This window comes from Cygnus olor, chromosome 3, assembly GCF_009769625.2.
Source record: "Cygnus olor isolate bCygOlo1 chromosome 3, bCygOlo1.pri.v2, whole genome shotgun sequence".
In the NCBI taxonomy this organism is placed as follows: domain Eukaryota; kingdom Metazoa; phylum Chordata; class Aves; order Anseriformes; family Anatidae; genus Cygnus; species Cygnus olor.
The window spans coordinates 52,061,164-52,075,933 of NC_049171.1; the positions used below are offsets into that span (position 1 = coordinate 52,061,164).

The window sequence follows — 14,770 nt, forward strand, 5'->3', positions numbered from 1 at the left end:
AGCAATTCTGGTGCTGGAGGAGCCAAGAATAAGGTTCTTTGCTGTCAGAGTTAAACTCAGTGAAAGTTCAGGCTGTCTCCAGTGCAAGATTTGCTTACCACATTAGACAATCCAGAGCAGATCACATACATGAGATATAAAGGTAATTCAGTAAAGCAGCTATGGTAGTTTGATATTGCTAATTCCTTTATGCTGTAAGTGATCTGCAAATTACTTGACAGGCTTTTGAAGTGTCACCAATATGGTAATTGTAGGCTATGCCTGTATTAGTAAATTGACCTGTGCCAGACACCTGGAAGTCTGTTGTCTACACTGGTAAGTTGTTAAACTCTCTTTGTCATCCTTTGGGCCTAAACAAGTTGTCATGCTCCCAGGTAATCCGTAAGCACACTTTTAGAGTTACAGAATTTGGCAGGATAGCAAATTTCCCAGCAGGCGTTTGAATAGAGGCTTTTAACCTTTTTTCTTTTTTAGTACTGACTACTGTGGCTATGACCAGACTGTGCCAATTGGCCTCAAGGTCAGAAGGCAATGGTGCTCTGCAGTTTACTAACCATAGAAATAGAGGGGGAGGTACCAAAACACAACAGGATGTTCTGGAAGCTGTGAAAAATACATGGACACCAAACAGCAAGTGCTTTAACAAAAAATGTTTTCTAAAAAAAGGTGTTCATAGCAAAACAATATTTGATACAATTAAGTTAATTTGCTGATTCTTAAATGAAGATCCATATAAGGTACATTTATTATGTCAATCCACCCCATAAATGTCTTAAACAACATTGTTAATTATATCTGTAAATAATAGCTTTAACTAAACTGAGGTAACGGCTTGAAGTAAGTAGTAGTGCATAGCAAATAAGCCCTGGTGGAATAGAAAGATAAATAAAAATCTTAAGATTTAACTTACATGTGCACTTAAACACTTTGGAGATCTTTAAGGCTGTGAATGGAAGATATGCTGAATCTTTAAAAATTGCATTCAGTAACTGATTATTAGGGGAAATTAAAACCAAATCAGCAACAGCTGTGTATAGGGAAAACAATATTGTTTGGTACATTTCTCTCTCCCTCCATCTTACATTATTAAAGATATTCTCCTTTGATTTATACCACAAAATAATTTAGCCCAAGATTATTAAATTGCATACTTTTCTTTCTGCAAGCTGCTTTTAAAAGGCAAAATTATCAATTTGCATGGCAAGCCATGCTGAACTTCTACCAACCACAAAGTCTTAAGTCTTTAATTTTAGGAAGGCTACATGATCTATCAGAGAAAATTTTCTGGCACATCCATTTTAAAATGAAGGAAGGGGCTTCTGCACTTTCTAACAGGCTGCTTGGATCTTCTGCACAAATACAAATTTTGCTGTTACATTTGAAAGTATTATTGGCTTCCTTACATGAAAAAAAATGTGTTTAAAAGTAAGAGGTTTTTAATTCTTAATAATTTGGGGAGACAATACAATTTAGGCATAAAGGAAGGATATTTTCTTTGTTGTGCTTTCCAGCTCTCCCTGATTTTAATACTGCTTCTGTTGGTAAGGGGTGTGTGGCTAAGCTCTCTCACAAATCCCCCTGGACTGGTGGATGGGACCACTTGAGTTATGGCAAAAATTGTGATGGGGTGGCGTTTATGTGTTTCTAGGAAGGGACTTTAGGGTATCATTGCCTGTCTCTCATACAATAGCAGTGCATCTCTGAGTTCTTGATAACAGCAACCAAGCACAGCTGGCCAAGGGGCCATACATCATGCTGAAAAGCTTCAAAGGAAGAGCAGAGCAATTCTGCTGCCAACTGCCGGTGTGTGACACAAGTGGGAGAACAAGGGGTAGTCTCATGGTCAGTATGCAGATCTCTGCAGGTGACAACTAGTTGCAGCAGACTGCCTGGACCATGCGTGTCATAGATGGTCCCTAAGACCATGTTGGGGTGCAGGATGAACCATTTGAATAGACCCTCCCTAGAGAGGTGGTGAGCCATTTCAGAGTTTGTAGTATCAATCCAACTGCAAGTGGTCCCAAACATTAAGATTCAGTCTTGAGCCCTGAATCAGGTTAGATGCATGTGTCTAACTTTAGAAGTGCTGATCATTTTCTCCAAGTGTCTTCACTGGTTTTATTTTGTTACATAGGAGTGGAAACACAAAAAAAAATGTTGAGCACAGTAAGTCCAGTTTTAGGAGCTACAAGGCTGGACTGAGAGAAGGTGAATTTTGATATGAGCAGATTTTAGGTGCAGCAGGGGGTCAGAAGGAGTGGATCAGGGAAAGAATAATTATGGGGGAGTACTTGGGTGACAGAAGCTTAAGTAGGAGAATTTGATGGTAAAAGGATTGGAAAGAAATTGGAAGTAGAGGGGAAAAACAAGATGTTTTGGAGGAGCGTTGTGGATGAGGGAAAGCTTTAAGAATCTCATTTTCCTTAAGCAAAGGTAACAAACGAAAGTAGCACTCGTGTTCTCTCCTTGATTCTCTACTTCCACGCTCTTCTTGTGTAGAAAGGCTGTGGAAAATCAGCAAAAGCTGCAGTTGTGACAGCCTTTATGCTTTTGTTTTACGCACTCATTTTGGAGCACATTCACGTGCAAGTGTCCTGGTGTTTCCGTGCAAGACCAAGGGTACATCTTAGAAAACCTTATGGCCAAAGTGGTAGTAGAACTGGTTCAAATGCTTTTAAGTAAATATGCTAGAGATATAACATGGTATAAAAGATCATAATGTAAAATAATATAATAAATATAACAGTATTATAGTCCACAAGTTGAGTAGGTGTGAAGTACTTTTGAAAATATTGAGCAAACTGTAGTTCTTTGAAGTCATCACCATGTATTATTTAATTTTGGGTATGCAGGAAGTGTGTGGGAAAGATAAACCCATACCTGCACTTCACAATATGAGCTGTAACATAAGGCATGAAGATAAGGTGACAGAAAAAGTTGTGTTGGTAGCTTCCTAAGCCAAATTTGGGCCCTCCTGTAGAAATGTATAACATGGAAACTCTCTAATAAAGATTTTTTATTATTATTTTTTTAGATTGACTTTGAAAATGTTAAAAATTTGTCCATGTCTGTAGAGTGGAGCTATAGCAGTTGGCATGGTGAGGGTCATCTGGAATCTGCATTGAAAGTTTATTTTTGTCTGTTCAAATATTCGGCCAGTATTCGAATATTAAACTCCACAAGTTTTTAGGTTAGATAAAGTCCATAAGACAGTTTGTTGATGAGGAACACAAAGTTCAAAGTAGGATTTTCAGGTGCAATTTATTCATTAAAAGTTACTGGGTTTTCATAGACTGTAAAAAAAATAATAATAAAAAGAAAATCTGAAGCACAAAAACCTTTTCTCCCCTTTTTGGCCAAAACCCAGCCAAATCAATTTAGAGGAAATCCTGGAATGTAACAAAAAGGGAAAAACAACAACAACAACAAAAAGAACTGGTATGCCAGTTATCAGTTCAAATCATGTTTAAAGTAAAAAATAAAGACAGTTTTCAATGCAGCCTCAATTTTAATGCTGTGATAAGCGGCTTCCAAAAAAACAGTCATTTTTGTAAGCTATTCTTCCACTTTTTTCATGTAGCAGCATTTCCAAAGCATTTAAACAATAAAAGCAACCACCAAAACAGACAAAAGAAATAAATATAAAAAGGTATTTGTTTTAAGCCTAATTTTTCATTACATTTGTGCAATACACTTTTTTGTTAAGCTCAAGCAGTTTTGCAAGCTGCTACTGTGTTACAAGGCTGCTATGGATTATTTTAAACAGGACTTTTAAACACATAGTAAATATTCATTGTTAGTAATCTGTTAAATGATCAGGCTAGTAAAAATATAACATGATTTATCTGGAAGACAAGTAGTAGTACTTTTTTTGAATTGGCTTAACAAGTAGAACAAAATCTCCCGTTTAAAATGCATCCCTTTGGAAACGAGCTAATTAACAGCAGAAATAGTTTTCTGATTTTGTACATTACGTGAAAGAATATGAAAAACATTTGAAGAAGTGAAAAACATTGAACATCACTAAATCGTTCTGCAATTCCAGCACTGAATGTAGCACGAGTGGAATACTTATTGCTATTTTAACGTTTGTATCATTTCCCGAGACTTGAATGGAATGTCTTTTTCCAACTTGCAGTAATGTTTATTACTCAATTTTTCAATGCATACTAGCATAATCATAAAATCTAAGCAAAAACCAACATATTTTATGAAGTATCTTGTTTGATGTAATAAACTTAGTTATTTTTCTCTTTAGAAAAGACTGTGTTGGATTTCCTTCTTTAAAAATAATATTGCTGGGGGAGGGTTGTCACTGCTATGTATTTTAATTATGGATCTAGTACCTTTACAGTGTCCAGCTACAGGAATTCATGTTTGTCCTACCTTTCAGTTGAATAAAGGCTGTCCCTCGATAGAGGGAGTGTCTGCTTGCCCGCTGTCACCGACAGTCACTGCTTTCTTAACTCAGAGGTGCTCCTCTTGCAGCAGGCATGATTCACAGGAGTGCTCAGCAAGCATTTCAGAAGAGTTAAAACGAGGCAGCCCTCTAATTCAAAAACCCTTTTTTGGTGGCTTTTGGACTTTATAACTTATTGAAAAGCTGAGCTGAATCATATGTTGGCTACTGAATGACGGGTCTGCCTTCTGATTCAGTTCCAGGAGAAAGTAATTTTTTGTTTTCCAGCAGAAAATGGCTCTGTATGAGAGGTGGAAGGGGACTGGGGATTCTTACTCATTTAACCTCCGGGTTATTGTTTATCTCTACTAAAGAGGAGCGTGAAATTTATTTGACACGTCCCTTTAATGTCACAGGCTTCTTAGAGAATAGAAAACAAATTCTTTTATGTTCTGTAATTAATAAAAAATGGACAAAGAGTTATGGCATTTTCCTATGTGTGTTATTCTATTCATATCCTTGAAGCAAAACTCAGATTTCAGAAAGGGGCAATAAGCCTCCTAGAGGAGCTTACAAATTCTTTCATTTTTCTACTTCTGTGAATGTCCTACACATACACCAGTCAGATATAACATCTATTTTTTTTTTCTTCTTATTTTTTCCTGTTAAGAAATGATAGGTAAATCCAAACTATTAGTGTCTTGGCCGGAATCCAGAGGTACAATCTCAAATCAAATATTTTCTTCTTTTCACCTTTCCATTTCCACTCCCGAATCTATTCAAATATTTGATTTGGGTGATTTGAGTATTCCATCTTTTAAACACTTCTTGCATGCCAATTGTAGTCCTATACCACACTTTCAAAGATGACTATGTTGTGCTTCATTGAATCCCTATTTTAGCTTGTTTTCTTGTTTTATCTTGTTGGATTTATCTTGTTGATATCTCATATGCTGATACTTATATTCAGCATAAACAGTTCTGTTATAGAAGGAAGGAAAATTTGCTCTTGGATTATTTTCAGTCTCTGCCATCGCCCTGGAAGAAAGAAACAAAGATTAGAAAATTAAGTATAAATCTTGAAGATGAGAGTGACAGGTGTGTATCCCTTGGTTGGCATGTAAGTCTTTTTTACAGTCACTTTTTCGTTATGACATTTCTCTGAGGTCAGACTTGTATCTACACTCTAGAGTGGTTCTTACACACCATTATAGTTACAGTATTATGTTATTTCAAAATGATATGTCAGAAGTTACGTGCTTCTGTCAGTTTATACAGATAACCCTAATTATCATGTTCCCTGCACCTTACTTTAAAAGACATTTTAAAACATTTTCAAAATCTAGTGCAAAATACCTCAGAATTTATATATCAACGTTATAACCTGCTCCATGGCCTTAACTTTTACGTAAAATGATGTGGGAAATACTTTTTATTCTCATTCTTCTCTGCATGCAGCCAAAATCTTGCAAGACTAAATTGTCTAGATGTTTTTGATCCTGCTACAAGGAATATATTCTTTGAGAGCTGCTTGTCTGCCTGATTTCTATTTAATGCAAGTCCATCCACAGTCAGGAGGAGCAGGTTTCCAAGGTGACGATAATTTCATTCGAATTGCAAGTCAGTTGCTAAACCTGAAGTGAAAATCGCTTGGTTGAAAATGTGGTTTAATGCGATAAAGAGGACTAAGTGGGAATGCCAGCTCTGCAGAATTGCTGCTCTGGAGGCAGCGACTGCATTCATTTCTGTGGCATTTTTGGCAATGACTTTGGGAGAGACTGAATTGCAGAACTTCTCCCAATTTCAAGGCTGTCACTATCTCTGCCAGGTAGAAAACAATCTGCCTATCAGGACAGAAATGTAAATAAATGTGCAGTGTAGAAGAAAAAAAAAATGTTAAAAATGCTAAGGTTTCAAATGTGACACATGGAAGTGAGGAATGCTAGACTTCTGCTCCTGCGCAACCTTTTTCACTTCCACCATGCATAGACATGATGGAAATACATGCTTATTTGCCAGAAGTCCCTACAGGATCTAGGCATGCATTGGCTGATGGTTGTTGCTACATGAGTACTGCAGATGTGGAATATGTGGGATAAAGCAGGGAAGTGAAGGAGGGAAAGAGCACTCATGAACCTGGTCAAGCAATACGGGAGTGCTGGTGTTGGTTTCAGACACGTAGTTCATATGAAAATGGTAGAAAAGCTTACAACATCACTGAAGTCAATGGCAAAGCTCCTAAAGGCTTTCCTGTGCAGGATCAGATTCCAGACTTCCTCCACTCATCTCTTCGCAGGTGATCGTTCATTTTGTGCTGTACTTTTTACCACCCTTCAGGCACAAAGGGCTTGAAATGCAAAAGGTCAGAACAGAGTGATGTAATATAAGTCAATAGGTTTTCTGTTTGTAAATAAATTTAGAAGAAACACAAAGGCTCCAAGAAAAAGTGCATCCAGAATCAGTGGATATATCTGCCACAGCATCTCCCTACTTCAGGGAACTGGGGATCCTTGTAGTAGGTGGATAATAAAATACCAGTATTTCATAGGAATCTGATAAATGTTCATAAATATTTGTAAAACTCTCAGATGGTGAGAAGGTGGGTGGTAATACTGGCAGTCATAAGAAAGCCAACATTAATAGAGTTGTGTGTAAAGTATTTATGCAAGTATATAAAAGACATATAGAAATAGGGTGTTGAGCCTGGCATCTGAAAAGGTGAAAATGAAGCTGCATGGTTATAAAGTAGAAGGAATACAACACTGCATTTTTGGCACTTCAGTCTTAGTTGTTTGTTTCACTTAATGGATGCATGACTTTCTTGTTATGATAGATCTGACAATGAATATAACATTTCCTAACCAATACTTACTGGGTTGGCCCTTTAACATGAACCTCCTTTAAATATCCCTTTAAATTCACAGTTTAGGACCACAGTATCTGCAGTCAAGAGTGTTAAGTGCTGCAGGACTGTTGAGAAAGACAGGAATTGACTGTCTGTCAGCTGTCAATGTCCTTAAAAGACTTGCTGCATCTGTAAGCTGGAATTCAAGTCTTAGTCAGTTCTGACTTTTTTTTTTTAGTTAAATGAAATTCCCTTTGCCTTTCACATGTCACTGCTGGGTAGTTAACTTGGCTGGCATGAGGACGAGATGAACCATAGTTCTTCTGCAACAGATCATTCCTTCTTTCCCTCACCCGTCTTATTTCCCCTGTCCTACTTTCCCATGTCTGTTTCCTTGCAGATTTCCACCCCAGTTCTCTTCAGGATTTGGTCATTTCTGGTGTTTTCTTCCTCTCCAGATTACCAAGGTAACTGAGCAGCTCACTGCTCTCAGCTATGCTTGTGGCATGATGCGGCTTCTCTGCTGCAGGAAGGAAAGACAGGCGAGGTTCTGCTCATGCTGAGGAGGCTTAGACCAGGGTGTGCTGAGTTTCTACACAGGAATAATGAATTAATCCAGCTGGCACAGAACTGCCGTGTGGGAATGGAAAAGGCACAGGAAAGATGGAATCTTTGGAGAATTTAGCTGCATAAATCCATAATGCAGTTTTCAGAAGTGTGTGTTTCAGATTGTCACTGAAACAAAGACGGAGCACTTCAACACCAGGAGACAACCTGTTCTGTTACATAATTTTAAGGACCTATACTAAAAAAGAAAAAGTAAGAGTTTCTTATTAATATGATTTTTAGGTTAATTCTTCTGACTATTTGTGTGAGATTAGAACATTGTTATGTTCTTTGCATTCATGGCAGTGATTACGCCATTTTGCTGAAATACTTAAAAATGTTTTAAAAAGGTAAAGAAATTGATCATGACATGACCATCTGGCCTGGAAAGTCCTGATTACCTGGTAAGTTTAGGATTCTGGAGTGGAAATGCCAACCCACCCTACCTGTAGGTATGATGCGTTAGCTAAATATTCATCCTTTTCATGCCTTTTTCACAGCAAATAAAGCCCCTGAAGGGCAGATTTTTAAAAAAAAAAAATCTTGTTTTAAAATCTTGTAATCTTGTTCTGATTGTAAGCCAACATTTGGATTGTTCACTTGAATTACTCATCATTGTAATACCTGTAATACTAGATAAAAGCTCCAAAATCAAAACATTGATACAAACTGACTTTGTTGCAGTAAATCCAGCATACGACAAGTGTATTTTAGCAATCACAATTATATTACTTTTCTAATTTAGAATAAATTAAAGATAATTAAATCATGTTGATGTGTAGTCACATTTCTTGTTTTTCCTCAAGAATGCATAATACAAATTTCTGCAAATAAATTACAGGGCAGTATAAAATACTGCAATTGACTTCTGAGGTACTTTGTTACTAGATACCTTGCTTTTCTCTTTGTTAATGACATTAAATCATAAAACTGTATTCAGCTTTCAATTACATGAACATATTTAGTGCAGCTTGTGTTTTTTTTTTTCCCCAAATGAAACGTGAGTGCACATTATCCAGTTCTGCTCTAGTGAAATAAACAAAAACAATGTGTAGGATTTTAGTTGCTAAGGAGGAAGAACCTGAGGCCAAATGCTTAACTGAAATTGAGGTGTTGTAGAGGTGTCGTAGAGGTGTCGCTTCCTTTAGCTATTGAGTATGTAATTCTTACAGGAAACAGAGTTTTCTGTAAGCATTACGCAAGCAAAGGATTAAAGTGATATACCATAATCTGGGTCAAACTGGATGATTTAGGAGACAGATTATGAACAAAAATCTTATGATTGTTGTTCCTAATTTGAATTCATCTTTTAGGTAGCTACTGAAAACACTTATGATCTAGTAAGAGTAACTAGCTGTTAATACATGTGACATGAGTCTTATTTCAGGTTCTTATTAGAAGCTTTAGCCTTACAATAGGTACAGTCTAACAGACAGAATCATTTTCCTTTCGCTATGGGGAAAAAAAGTCCTTTTCCCTAAAAGCATCTTAATGGGAAAGTTTCCATTTCTCCGTGGTTGTATTGCTGATGGTACAGAGCTAATACCAGAAGCAAATTACACAGTGAAGAAGAAAGTAAGTTGACAAATATTTAGCCTATCCTACAAAAATCAAGTGCATACCTTAACCAAGAAGCTAAGCAAGTTAAAATAAAAGTAAGGTCTCACAGTTTCTTCATGGTTGGTCAGGCAGGCAACCACTCTCTCGCTTCCCTCCCTTTAAAAAATAAAATAAAATAAAATAAAATAAAATAAAATAAAATAAAATAAAATAAAATAAAATAAATACCTAAAGAGTGGCCTACTTTTCTGCTCCTCTAATCTACAGATGATGGGGAACAGCTGGGAAAGTTCACAGCTGGGACAACTGCAATTCTTCAGTCACTTTATAAGGGTTCTGGGTTATCTTCTATTATCAGTTATAGTAGTTTTGCTTCCTTGAGGGATAAGGATTTAGGGTTCTTTGCATCAGTTGTTCCTTAACTGTTTTGATATCAGAGTTGTCTTTTTCTGCTCCAGGGATATATCTGTAAAGGTTTTAGTCTTTCTAAGACAGATTTCCTTGACCTTCAGGCTTTGATGCAGTCTTCAGTTTGGATTATAAAATAGGCAAGAATACAAATAATTGCTAATGAAACATAGAGGTGAAAATGTGTCTAACCTGCTAGTATCTTTTCTGGTTATTGTTTTTTTGTTTTGTTTGTTTGTTTTTTGTTTTTTGTTTTTTTTTTTTGCCCCTTAATAACTGCCTGAAAGTAAAGAACTCCAAAATGAAAATACTAATTTATTCTGAAAGCGATTTTTCTTTATTTGCTAAGGAAAATGTGACTTTCTGAACTTTCTGAATCCAGATAATTAAAATAACCCATGTAATATATATATATTTAATCCTGACGTGTGTTGTGCCTTATGTTAGCAAATAGTGTTTTCACTGTTGCATGCTTTTTCTACGGTTTTGTTTCAAGGTGGTTTAAAATTAAGAAAAAAACTTATCTGGTATGTAGGTGACTTTAAGGGTTTTTCTCATGGTGGCATTGAATGTGATAAGAAATTTAAACACTGTGTATTTTTAATTTAAAATAGTTCAATTATTTTTAGTGGTGAATTAGATTTATTTCTGGTTGTGTATGAGGTGATGTTCTAAAATCCAGGTCCTTGGCAGCACTAGATTGCAAGTGAGTGGAATAAATTTCTAGTAGTTAGTTTTTATAACTTTCAATACTGGTTGGTGTTTTTTGTTTGTTTTTTAACAAATTACTCTTCTTCCATTTAATACAAAAACTGATACTTGGATTTCTTTTCAACAGACAGTTGTGCAAGTATCTAACGTTTCCATATGAAGTAATAGTTTTAGAATGACATGGGTGTGTGGTGACTTGGGATTGTAGATTGCAAGAATTTCTTTTCACTGAACAAAAAAAATCTTAGGGACAATCAGTAGAATCAAGGGGGAGGAGGGATTGTTTAATTTTGAACTTGCATTTTGCTGCTGGAACTCAGTGCAGTTAGTGAAGTCAGCAGTTGCTCTGTGGAATTGCGTAACTGTATAGGAATCCATATGGGATTATTGTAACAGTCCTAGCAGACCTGATGACTATGTAAGTTGCTGTAGGTTAGGACAAACTACATATATAGTTAGGCAATAGTGCACTTAATAACCTTGTTCTTATTAGAATGGGAAAACATCTTCCAGAAAATCTTGTTCACATAGCAGCTTAGTTTTAAAATGTAAGGATATAACTTTAACACAAAAGTATAATGATGCTCAGAATTAAATTTGAAATAGTATCTGTTCTCACTTGTCTTCCCTGAAATTGCTGCAAAGGAATATTGCACACACCACATATCTTGTACATTGTGCTTCATTTGGGGATTGATTTTTCAAGATCAAATTTGGAATTTCCTTCTTGTGGATTATACTGGATCCTGCATTGCCTAGCGTTAGGTATTTTCTAAGTTGCAGGTTAAAAATAAAAAAAAAAACTTAAGTTTCTGATTTTTATGTTTTTTAAAAGGTCACTGAGTTTTACTAGGTGTTGATATTACAAAACTTAAGAGTTGTCTGTCTTATAATTCTGGAAAAATATTTTTTCTTGTAAACAGTAAATATACATATATGCAGAAATCATCATTGTTTTGAGATCCAAATCATGTTACATCACTCTCCTTGAGAGTCATCTAAATAATGCAAGTGGTGGAGTTTTGGTCCTATAGAAGTTTTCATTTAGGTTTGTTTGTTTTACTTTTTATATTGTGCAAAATCTTGAATTTTCCCACTGACAATGCATATTTAGAGTTTCTGATATGAAAGTCAGCAACAATGCTTTGAGTCTGTAAATAGCACAATAAGGACATATTTCTATGTTAACTGCAGTTTAAGGGTTTCATTTGGTCACAGCTACTTATGAGACAATTTATGAATTAATTGCCATCCTATGTACAGCGTAGTGCTGTAAGAATTCTTCCTGACATCCAAGTGGGTAGAAAGCCTTTCTGTAATTCATAAACCCATGTAGAAAGCCATTCTGTAATTCATAAACCCACATTTTAAATGTCTCATTGCTTTCTCAGTTGATGCTTGTAGTTTTGATGTTGGTTAACCCTTTGTTTATAGGTTCTTCCTCATATCTTGTTTCACAGACCCATATCTACCTTAAAACTAGCCATATTTCTATAATGGCTGCTGCCTAGAGTGTAAGTGATTCCCAAGGAAACTAGAACGAAGCAAAACAGCCCAACTGGTCATGTGTTCTGCAGATGCCAGAATCCTTCATTCTTCTCCTTTCTCCGAGACACTGCTCTTGTTTGAGCTCCCCCTCATTCCCCCGGCAGAAGGCAGGTAGAATCCAGATGGGGCACAGAAGCCCCGTGATATCAATCATATAAATGTGGGCTACTTGGGTATCTATTCCACTCAACAAAGATATCACAGAGTTATAGAATGGTTTGGGTTGGAAGGGGCCTTAAAGCCCAACCAGTTCCAACCCCCCTGTCATGGGCAGGGCCACCTCCCACCAGACCAGGTTGCCCAAAGCCCCATCCAGCCTGGCCTTGAACACCTCCAGGGATGGGGCATCCACAGCTTCTCTGGGCGGCCTGTGCCAGGGCCTCACCACACTCTCAGTAAAGAATTTCTTCCTTACATCTAATCTAAATCTACACTTTTGTAGTTTAAAACTGTTACTCTTTGTCCTATCTCCACGTTCCCTGACAAAGAGTACCTCCCCAGCTTTTCTGTAGGCCCCACTTAGGCATTGGAAGGCCTAAAAATAAGGTCTTCCCAGAGCCTTCTCTTCTCCAGGCTGAAAAGCCCAATCTTCTCAATAGGAACGCTGGTGTTGATCCTATGGTATATCAGTTTTGACTAGTAACTTTGAATACTACTAATATATAAATTGTATTTATTCTTCTCTGTGCGCATATATGCAGCTTTCTATGTGTTGCCTCTGCTAGTACTTAACCATGCATAATTCATACCCCATTAGTTGTAAATGGTCTGTCCTAAGTCGGTATGCTCCAAGACATGCCTTGCACAACAGCAGAAAAATAGATAGGGTTGTATCTTCAGCCTTGACTTGTACAGTCAAGATTCTCTAAGTAACGATTCAGAGACTTGCTGAGGATTCCCACTTCCTTGGCTTTCTCTTCACCTAAGCGGAACTGGTAACCATTGTACAAAGCCTTACTAGATTTTCACAGGAGGTCCATATGGTAGTTCTTCTGTAACTCGCTGTTACTGTTTCACTCATTTAATTATGATACTGGTAAAAACACAACATGGGACAAAAATCTCTTTTTAATACAAAAGGAATGATCATTTTTCTATTTCCAAACAGGTTATTGGAATAAAATCTTAAGTCCACAATCTTTACTCAACTTTAGGTAATTAGTTCGACTAGACGATATTTCATTCTGATACTTAAATGTTTTCCAACAGACTAGCATCAACAGAGAATTTAGGTATTACACTGCATGTAATTTTGAGACTGTCTTTTTCTGAAGGTTCTTCTAGAAAACAGAGAAAAAATACTGCTTTATGGAAAATTATTAAAATAGGGATGTCTTTGTCCTATGCTTTATTCAGTAATTCATTTCAGGCAAGCTTTTATGGTTTGCAAAAATTAATAACATTTATAGCTGCTTTTTTTTTCCTGAAGAAAAAAATTACTTCTTGATGTTTTACAGTAACTTTATCCCAAAGTTGACATTTATTTCTAACATCTTGGAAAGCCATGAAACAATTACCATATTGTTTTGTTAAACTTTTGAATTGTGATATATATTTTTGGTTTTGCATTCTCTTTGTTTCAGTGGAGAGAGAATCTTTTCTTTTACATGAAATTTAAAATGTCTTCTTTTAAAAAAAAAAAAAAAGATGCTTTAATGTGCTGTTCTGTGGAAAAGAGAAACGGGTGTTTTTCAACGGTGGAAGAATTTGTGGCCTCTTAGAAGATCTGGCTGCAATTTTGTCTTCATCTTCACTTTCTTACATATAACTGAGACTTGTTTCATCCATACACTTGAAGACTACAATCCCATTCACCCATCAGATATAGTTCTCCATTATCTGTGTTCTGATTTCCTTCACAGTCATCTGTCTTCAGACAAGAACCAAGGTATAAATGCCAAGATCAATTATAACTTAGAAAAATATTTGATGTCCTTAGAGACTCCTAGATCTTCTTAAAACGATTAAACCAGGCTAAAGCCTGGGAGCAGGCTAAAGGTGCTTATTAAAGCTTTCTACTATCTAAACATGCAGACTAATTCTGAAAAGGTAAATAGAGCTGTGGGAGGACAGTGTTGCATTTAGGAATGAAAGAATGTACAGTGAGATGATAATGGATATCCAAAATGAGCAAAATAAAAGAAATGCACTCAGCTTTGCGTCAGCATTGAATTACTTTTCAGCATTTTCAGCAATGAAATGATGGAAGTTAAAAGTTTGAGAGAGTGATAAGGCAAAATGTTTCCTACTGTCATATTTGCTTAAATAAAAAATCCTTCTTAAAAAGTTTAATACTTAGTGGAAATCTTTCCAGTCATTAAAAAATACCTGCCAAATGTACTTTGGGAACTTGCACTGATATTTATGTTGTTGTTTCATTATTACAGCTGCTGATGACGCTCTTGGGGGGAGCGGGAGTAAAAGCATATATTTAAAGCTCATTAGGAAAATCTTTGTAATGAATACTACTCTTAACATTCTGGACCTTAGTCCCATGGATATAGAGTGGCTCCTACTGTAGCCTATTAACTATTGATTAATGAAAATACTGAGCTGGCACTTGTAAGTATGGTAAACCTTTAACAGGCAGATGGACAAAAGCTAGAAGAGCAAGCTTGTCATCTCAGGAAAAAGATCTGGTCATCTGTTGAGTCTGCTGAGCATCTACTAACTATGGCAACAAATACTTCCAG

The 14,770-nt window shown here is 36.3% G+C and overlaps 2 protein-coding genes across 2 annotated transcripts in view; one reads left to right on the top strand and one right to left on the bottom strand.

Moving 5' to 3' along the window:
- Nucleotides 1-14,770, top strand: part of NT5DC1 (5'-nucleotidase domain containing 1) — a 150,941-nt gene that overhangs the window by 52,499 nt on the left and 83,672 nt on the right. The gene's annotated exons all lie outside the window — the stretch shown is intronic.
- COL10A1 (collagen type X alpha 1 chain) overlaps nt 1-14,770 on the bottom strand; it is a 66,018-nt gene that overhangs the window by 35,968 nt on the left and 15,280 nt on the right. The window contains exons 4-6 of the mRNA XM_040554364.1: nt 9,473-9,566; nt 6,610-8,044; nt 4,387-5,437 (exon numbers count right to left, since the gene is read on the bottom strand). The gene's annotated coding sequence lies outside the window, so the exon portion shown is untranslated. The remainder of the gene's footprint in view (nt 1-4,386; nt 5,438-6,609; nt 8,045-9,472; nt 9,567-14,770) is intronic.